We start from the raw sequence: 8,735 nt of genomic DNA on the forward strand, positions 1-8,735 counted from the left end.
ATCATGTCTTACACAATGAATTATAAAATCTGTATATTCTACTTATGGAGGATGACAAAGGCAACACATCTAATGAGACACCCCAATCAAGTTGCACAAAACGAAAACACGACCTGATTCTAGATCTGGAGATAGGGTTGAAGTGCATGCGTTGCGGTTTTGTGGAGACAGAAATTCGACACATGGACACCGCTGAATGGGTACGTGATCAGAAATATATTTAGATCTAAATTATGAAAAGTTGTCTAAAATCTATGTTATTGAGTCATTATAGTTTGTTATTGATTGCCGATTGAACTGTATGTTGTAGAAACAATTCATGTTTAAATATAATATTGAGTTAGTTCAAAGCTATATAATTTTACAAAAATTTAAATCGGATTGTTTGTGTCTGTGTTTAAAGGGAAAGGAGAAGGAACGTAAAAAGAGGAGATCTGGAGTTTAATCAAGAACAATATCAGTTTTTTTTTCCTGTTTGCAATGATCACTTTAAAGACTGTATGTACTTGGTTTTATTTTCTAAAAACTATTAAGTTTATTTCGATGACATGATAATTTGGTTTTGAAGCATTCTCGATGAAATGTCAATAGATGCCCAATAATATGCTACAATTAAAGTTTGGTTAAAATATGTTATCGAATAGAGTTTGTCACTGGAATATCCGACTACAGTTAAAAATCAGAGATCAAAACATTAATACATGAGATCCAACTTAGTGAAAAATCGAAAAACGTTAAATCTATTAAAAACTATAAAACCGAATGTAATGGACTTATACAATAAAAAGAACTAACATATTTCGAGATACATAGAGACAACATATCACAAAACAAAACACAGTAAAAAGGAATATCATATCTTGTCAAAAACCTCCTTGTAGACGACATTCAATGTTTTGTTTTGTGGTTTGTTGTCTTTATCGGTGATCAATATCTTCAAACCTTCTCTTGATGTAACCCTCGATACAGCGACATAGAGTTGTCCATGAGTAAAAACCGGTCTTGGAAGATACAAACCAACCTTTTCGAGTGTCTGTCCTTGGCTTTTGTTTATAGTCATTGCAAAAGCTAATGTGATAGGAAACTGCTTGCGTCTCATCCTGAAAGGAAGTTTCATCTCCGAAGGAGAGAGGAATATCCTAGGAATCAGTACCTTTTCACCAACATTGCTACCTGTTATTATCTGAGCCTGGAGAACATAATTAGCCATCTTAATAATGATGAGTCTTGTGCCATTACACAACCCATTCTTAGGGTCGATATTTCTTAGAAGCATTACAGGAGTACCCTCTCTCAACTTCAGGACATGATTGGGGAAACCAGACATCTTGATACTATTTAAAAACTCCTCGGTATAAATCATATTGTTGGAATCACCTTTATTCTTACTGGCTACACTCTCTGAGGGTACTTCAGACGCATCATTGTAATTAACAACTTCTTCAGTCGTATCAATGCTATCACAGCTAAGATAGGTCCTTTCAACACCTGTTATATACAAAACAACCGTTGTATTATATAAATATAAAGAAATAAACTAATAGGAATTAAAACAAAATAAACATACCCGGTAACTTTGAAAGCATATAATCATTTATCGTATCTACATCATCGTTTCTTGGACTCAGTATGGCACGGTCTTGGAAAAATTTAGGATCAGTCTCTTTCGAAAACGAACTCCCATATATTTCTTTGGCGATCGTTTTTATAGGATCTTTACAGTCTTTAATCAACAGATCATCAGGAATATCAATCACGGCTTCCCCACTACCATCGTCATTTATCGTACCATCACCAATGTCTAAGATCCACTTTGTAAAGGCAGCTCGTTCAAGCATAGCACGACTATTATCTCCAGCTATAAGTCGCATGTTCTGTGTAAGTCTCAACACTCTACATTTGTACCACAGAGGTGACGAATTCAAAGTGGCCATAAGTATCTCTGTCTTCCCGACATTTGGAATCACTGGCAATATTTGCCTAAAATCCCCTCCTAAAACAATGACCTTATCACCAAAGAGCTAATCAACTTCTAATATATCACGCATCGTTCTATCTAGAGTCTCGAAACAGTCTTTACTCATCATCAACGCCTCGTCCCATATAATGAGTTTAGCAATCCTTATCAAGTCGGCAAGATTTGACTCCTTCTTGATTGAACAGAAGGTAAACTTATTAACCACAATAGGGATTGCAAATCTTGAATGCGCAGTTCGGCCTCCTTCTAATAACAACGCAGCAATCCCGCTCGATGCAACCTTGAGAACAACATCACCTTGGGAACGTAGAGCAGATCCTAATAGACTCCACAAATAAGTTTTACCAGTACCTCCAGAACCATAGACAAAGAACATACCTCCTCTGTTCTTATTAACTGTTTCTAGTATCTCATCATAAACACTTCTCTGTTCACTGGTTACAGTGGCTAACATCTGCTCGTTTCTTACTCTAAGAGTTTCACGATTGTAATTCCTCTCATCCCGAATAAGAGGATTATCACGTGACTCCAGAGTAATATCTTCAGGAAATGGCATAGGTGTGAATTCTTTTAAGGATCTCCCACTTACACGTAAAAGAAGTTCTATTTCGACCAGAGTAAAGTCTTTAACTTGCTCCTGAGATAGACTAACAGCTACACAATTTCAAAAAAATTACAAAAGATAAATTAGCTATCAATATCTTAAAGATATATAATAACAACAACGCAAACAACAACTATACGACTTACTTTGATCCCTGGCAGCTTTTCTGTAATTATATATGATATCATCTGATAATACCTGCCATGTAGCATCCCAAACTCTAGAAGGAATGGATATACTTTGAGTAGTGAGCAGGATCACAAAAAGACGACGGAGATAATTGGCAGAAAGCCACAAGCCGCCCTCATTGATGGCCTCAATATATTCTTTGTCATCATTCAATAATCCATACGCATAGCAAGCTTCTTTGAAGGAAGAATGTAGAACTTTGTTGACCGTTTTTATATCATCAAAACTACGTGGCCCTTTGACTAAATTAAGCAGTAGCCTTAAATAATACGCTTCACCTGCCCCAATGGGTACGTATGTGATTCTACCAAGAGCAACTCTCCTTGATCGTGGCGTCCATATTCTCTTTGTGTTATTCCACACAAATCTCGTAGGAAATTGCGCATAAGTTAACGTCCTCGCCAATTCATACATATCGTTGCACTCCATCCAAGCAATGAATTTTGACGTACCAACTGAGACACGATTAATAACCTCGTCACCTGGATCATCCTCGTTGTATATGACCATTTGCTGATTCGGTAAATGAAAGGGTAGTTTAATTACAGAAACCGTGCGATGGTGAGTATGATTACCAAAAATTCTCCACGTAGACTCCGAAGGTGCTACATACCTACATAGAAAGACATTATTACATAATGGAAGATTGGAATTTCAAAGATATAAAATATGTGAACAAAATGTTTAAAACATACCTACAATTGAAGTGTTTTTTAATCTCGTTTTCTTTATCATCATTCTTGACAGTTGCACGAATGTAGTCAGCACCTTTATGAATATATTTGAATAGATACTTTACTGATCGAGATTGTACACACCATTCGACGTTGATGTGAGCCCTATAAAGCAGTGTGAGACTCCTATTATAAGGAACCACAAATCCATTATCACATTCAATACCCTTTTTAACGATAACTTTCTTGTCATTACGTCGCCTGTATATAGGATATCCAACATCATCTATTTTAGTGATCGGACTGTAAGGTTTTGGAAAATACTTTGTACATTTTCCTTCAGCCATGCAAACACTATCCTTATTCAAAGCACCACATGGTCCATGCATCATGACATCTCCTACTATCTCATACAGTGCTGGATCAATATCCTTGTCAGGAATCTCAGCACATATTATCTTATCAATGTCATCACCAGTTGGTAGCTTGTGACCAGCTTCTAAAAAAAGAACGATGTGTGCATGAGGTAGCCCCCGTTTTTGAAACTCAATCGTGTAGATCGCTGCAACGAATAAATGGTAGTTTTTAAAAGATTAGTTAGCATGATCATCTAGCAATGTTATGAACATTATCTTGCTAAACGAAATAAGATACTTAGTTTAATAAAACATACCGGCTTTTACGACACCTAACACATTTTCTTTGGTGAACCTGTGCATGAGATCATCTAGTTTCATCTTGAACACTCGCGTACATATATCTGGTCTATCCTCTTGCTTCAAGTTATGTCTTTTTAGGTGCCTGGTAATCTCAGGCCATTTGGGATTACACGTAAAGGTTATGAAAAGATCCGGAAAACCAAAATGCTGGCAAGTAGTCATCGCATCTAGATAATGTTGCACCATATACCTTGTACCACCAATATAAGAAGAAGGTATAATAATACGTTTACCCTTGTCAGAAAGATCAGTGTCACCTTTATCAACAGTTTTCTTTATTTTGTCATAATTTTCGCAACGAAGTTTAGACTGATTCATTGATATGAAACGTAGTCTATTAGTCTCAGTCATCGTGTACGCATCCACCAAAAAACTGCTGGAACAATCTTCCAGATAAAGGGATGATTGGTGACTCACCAACCCTCTCTTGTATGCGGTAAGCAAAAAACTCTCTCATAGTAATATGCAACCTTTTCCTCCCTTGAGTATCTACAAAACCAATATCGATACCAAGCCTGAACCCGTCTTCACCATAGGGAAACAATAATGGATATTGCAAAGGCAGATACGCAGGATGTAGTTCACTGATCTTTTTGAGATTTCCAGTCTTTTTACACTCGATGATGATATCACGTGCATCTACCTGACCATCGAAATCATTAGGTATCAATGCAGCAACTTCATTAGTAGCTGGTAGATTCTCAGTCCTTCCATCGCTTTTCCTGTCACACTTTAAAATTATCCTTAACCGGCTTGTATCATCGTTAGGATCAAACCTTTCTCGAACGTTTCGTAATGCATCCACATGTTTGTTATGTTTATCTAGCATATTTTTTATTTTCTCAACAACCTTCACTCGCAATTTATCAGCCGGTCCCGTTTTCCTGTAAAATTTTTAAAATAAATTCTTATAACAGTTAGAACCATATAACATTGAATAACAATACATATATGTTTTAAAATTGATATTAATGACTAAATTTAATATAAACCAAAAGAATAATAATCATACCCACAAGCAGCTATTCGGTTAGATGTTTCATTTGCGGTATCATATATATATAGCTGTAAAAAGGCTGGTTCTTTTCCAGGAGGTGGTAGCAACTCCCCTATAGAATGGTAGTTCTCCCCACTCATTTGGAAAATGTAAGGACCTCTCCCGTCGTTGATTTCTTTATTTATTTTTCCTCCAAGAGAAGTGAAAGAAAACATCATATTATACGCCCGGATAAACTCACGAAAGTGATCACGCAAATCACCATCATTATACATCAATGCTAATAAGGATTTCAGAGGGGTTTTAAGAAGTGGAAGAACGACTTTACCCTGACCACAACACATGGAGAATATAGGCTTCCCACGTCGATATCGTTTACCCAACCTCTCTCCATACCACATATAAGCCTTACAATTACCACATATATATAGGATCACCATCGTCGTAATAACCTAATTAAAATAATATTCATTGCTTAGTATTAATTACACAGTAGTTATATATTATGTATTGAATGAAATATATTAGTATAATGAAAACCATAACCTCCATCTTTCAGACCAGGACTAACTGATTCCAATAAATCTGTTCTAGTAACAACGGTCTCTGTTGCATCCTCATCACAAAAATCAGAGATTTTTAGCACGTTTTTTGGGTCTTCCTTTCTTTTTATTACCAGGCCTTGATTTTTCCACATCCTCACTTTCCGACATAGAGTCTTCATCATTATTCATATCGGACTCAGAATCAGTAGCAATAAAGCAAGCAAACTCTTCGGTGTTAATAGAAGTAGCCAAAAGATCTGTTTGTTTTTTTTACGGAAAAAATAATAAGTGAAAATCAGGCATATAATTATTAATAAACATTGTAATTACGAAAAAGAAGATCAAACCAATAGCTTCTTTTCTTTTTCTCCTCTCACGCATGATATGCATTCGTCTCTGCTGTGCATTACGAATTCCCGGGGGTGTTAGATCAGGAACTTCATTGATATTGTAACGGAACAAACCTCCATGTTGGTCTATATCGGTTACACTGGTAGGAGCATATCGTGCGTTCTTAGCATTACCACCTACAAATTACAATTAATAGTAAGCAAATTTATAACACGTAAATGTCTTAAAAATGTAATTTACTTAAAAAAAACACTTTTATTTGGAGCAATCGATGAAGATGAACCTTTTTTCTGAAGACGCCCAAGCTTACGTTTCATTTTTTCTGGTGAACAGCACGAACAAAAAAAAAATAAATGTGTGATCTAAATACACAATCATTAACAAACTATATATATGAAATATTATATTGCGAGATAATGCAAAATATACATTTTAGCTTCTCATAATAAATTAAGATTTTGGTAATAAAAAGAATTTTGAAATAGAAAACCGCACGATAATATTAACATTACTTATTCTTCGCGATAATATGCCTATCTTCTCTGATATCGACAATTTACATTTTTCGTGATAATGTCAAAATACTATTGAAATACTTCTACATTACAATAACGCGGAACTATAAATAATTATTTATTATTCCAAATATGCAGAGTTAATCCTAAAAATATATCTCTACATTACAACAAATATATTATCCTAATGTTTTACGAAAACCGAAAAGACTATCGTTATATTTCTTAGAAATTGAATATTGTCCCAAAAATATGGTTATTTAACATATCATCCAATAAATTATATCACATATTTTTTTTTCCGTGGACAATTATACTACAATTCGGTACGGAGGCGTTTTGGGGATAACTATGAACATCGAAATCCATACATGAAAATAATAATTAAAAAATCTTATTTTCATACACTGCGTCAAAAGTCAAGTTTTATTCAAATCACATACGATGTTTAACACAAACCACAAAACCTAAAAATAAAAATTGATATAAAATAATTCCTAAACATTAGCACGGAACTCGTAACATCAGGGTTTAACGACTGGATATCAACTCTCGAAACTGATAGACCTCGAAGCATGGCGAATTTAGAATAACTTGTGTGCAATCATACGACGTAGTTGCCAAGAAACACCCTATATTATCGAAGAAACGAAAATCAAATCATATTTATCGCATATACTTTACAACCATCTCATATCAAAAATAAAAAATATACCTCGTTGAACAATTATCTTCGCAAAACGAATGATGCAAATAATGACATCTTGTTTACATCCACCCAACTCACGAAGAAAAGTTTCAGCATAATCACCTTTCAAAAAACATGGTAAACGTTGGTTCCTAAAGTTTCCCATCAAACAAAGAACAGTCTGAGTTAAAATTAAAAATTCGTTTTTTAAATTCTATTAACATAAAATAGATTACCTTTCGTTTTCGAGATCAAATCTTATTATAGGCTGTCTAGAGTATCCTAAGGATCCAATTCTATCGTGAGAGTTTCCAACGTTGACAACCTTACCGATTAGATCTGTTTTAAAAAAAATGAATATCAAATAATCAATATAGTAACTGCATGACAAATCGGTAATGAAAAATATACAGAATACTCACCCACACAGTAGTTAAAATCAATAGTCCCATTCATAATATCTTTGAAAACAACGAACGAAAAATAACCATTGATATCTAAAGTATAAGAGCTTGCACATGTTGTATCACTGGTAAGTTGAATCATATAAGGATGTGTACTTGGCTTAAATTCACCAGTAAGAGGCAATAGATTAAAATTTATTAGAAGAACCCAATCACCCTCGTTACATATCATCGAATACTTATCATAAAATTCAATCGGTGCAGTTACATAAATCTTCTGTCCCTGAGAAGTATGGAATCAAACATTCAAACATTTATCATTACAAAAACTAAAATAAAATAATGAAATTGATGTGTTATACCTTCCAGTCCCCCATTATAAAGTCTAACGCGCGGTCACATTCAGGAAATCTTTTAAATTTACGTAAGACTTTCAACTTAGTCTTCCATATATGCTTGGTAGGATCGAGTTCGGAAATTCCAAACAGATTTTGATCATATTTTTTATACACGGCGGCGATAGATAGTAAATAAGCCATTTAGGTTAAACGCAAACCCAGAGCCTCAAAACAATTACAACGATTACGTCCAAAGATAACTTAAATAAACATACCAGAGACAAACTTAAACCAAACTTTTTTTTCCTATTTATACAATTTAAAATAAAAGGATATATCGAATATTTTACATTTTTGAGATACCTTAATGCTTATTTTACATTTTTAGGATAACATAGGACCTTGATAGAAAATTTATCATGATCACAGGGATACCGTTTCCGATTTGTATTAGGGATCTATTATAATATACTATTATAATTATAACAATTTTCCAATTGGTATTAGGAATATATCGGAGGTGAGCCATTTCCATCGTTATATATAAAAACGATGTATTAGCATTACCGAGTTATATACGACGACTACTTTTTAGGTTTTATAGGCACTACATCATGTCGATTGCTGCTTGTCATTTAGCAATGAAAAACATGACTTACACCAATGTCTCCGATATAACTCCATCAATTCAACTACGCCGTATTCGTGTGAAAATACTGCGTATGTTTGAGCA

At 34.4% G+C, this 8,735-nt stretch overlaps 1 pseudogene; it reads right to left on the bottom strand.

Annotated features, from left to right (window-relative positions):
* Positions 1-853: 853 nt before the first annotated feature.
* Positions 854-4,482, bottom strand: LOC112087507 (annotated as a pseudogene).
* Positions 4,483-8,735: the final 4,253 nt, after the last annotated feature.

Source organism: Eutrema salsugineum, unplaced genomic scaffold, assembly GCF_000478725.1.
Source record: "Eutrema salsugineum unplaced genomic scaffold, Eutsalg1_0 scaffold_17, whole genome shotgun sequence".
Taxonomy (NCBI): domain Eukaryota; kingdom Viridiplantae; phylum Streptophyta; class Magnoliopsida; order Brassicales; family Brassicaceae; genus Eutrema; species Eutrema salsugineum.